Consider the following 1,197-nt stretch of genomic DNA (forward strand, 5'->3'; position numbering starts at 1 on the left):
GGGGGAAAAAAGAGGAACAAATGTAATAATCTGAACAATAAAGATTTAACTAATCAAAAAATAATAAAATAAAAACCTACAAAGCAATTCCTATTCATTAAGTAGTATAACAGTTTTATAACTGTTGTTTACAGTGTCCAAGAAACACATTCTTCAATACATAGCATCATCCTACTAATTAGGCAAGGTTTAAAATTTTCACATTCATGGACCATTTCTATATCCTAGTATTCAAGAACCCACTACCTTCTATTTTCTTATTGTAGTCACTAAGATATATTTACTTTAAAATTTAACTTTGCATTATATTTTCTTTCTTTTAAATCTATATTGTTGAGAATATTACAGATATACCCCTTTATCTCCCCATTGCCCCCCTCCACCTGGTTCTGACCCTGAGCTAAGTCTTCAATACCCTATTGTCTGTGTCCATATCTATATATATATAACATATATATATGTGTGTGTGTGTGTGTGTGTGTGTGTGTATATATATATATCTCTACACTAATAAAAGAGAAACATGGTAATTAGCGTACGACCGCTACCCTTCCCATTGGCTAATCAGCATATCCTTATGCAAATTAACTGTCAGCCAAGATGGCGGCTGGCAGCCATGCACTGAAGCAAACAGGGAGGCTTGCTTGCTCCAGTGATGGCAGACTCCAAAGTTCCCTGCCTGAATTGCCGGCCTCTCAGCTGCAACTCTAAGCAACTATGTTGCAAATATAGAAGCTAAACAAAACCCCAGAAACCTGCTTTATTCAGCTGGGCTTCAGCCAGCCAGACCGCAACATTGTATCAAATACAGAAGGTAAAGGCCAGAAACCTGCTTTCAGCAGCGAGGCCTCAGAGCTAAAGCTGGCCCAGAATAAAAAAAAAAAAAGAGCAGTTGGGAGCTTCAGTCACCCGCCACCCTGAAAACGGCCCTCAGCCCCTCAGCCAGACTGGCCAGGGACCCCAGTGGGGACCCCCACCCTGATCCAGGACACCCGCAGGGCAAACCAGCCGGGCCCCCACCCATGCACCAGGCCTCTATTCTATATAGTAAAAGGGTAATATGCCTCCCAGCACCGGGATCAGCGGAGCAGCGAGTCTCCCGGCACGGGGATCAGCGTGACAGGGGGCAGCGCCCAAACCCCCTGATCGCCCTGCAGCTCTGTGTGTGACAGGGGGCGGGGCCACAACCTCCCCATC

General features: G+C 44.5%; 1 protein-coding gene across 1 annotated transcript in view; it reads right to left on the reverse strand.

The window, feature by feature from the left end:
- HSPA4L (heat shock 70kDa protein 4-like) overlaps positions 1 to 1,197 on the reverse strand; it is a 54,874-nt gene that overhangs the window by 28,511 nt on the left and 25,166 nt on the right. The gene's annotated exons all lie outside the window — the stretch shown is intronic.

Source organism: Myotis brandtii, unplaced genomic scaffold, assembly GCF_000412655.1.
Source record: "Myotis brandtii unplaced genomic scaffold, ASM41265v1 scaffold53, whole genome shotgun sequence".
Lineage (NCBI taxonomy): Eukaryota > Metazoa > Chordata > Mammalia > Chiroptera > Vespertilionidae > Myotis > Myotis brandtii.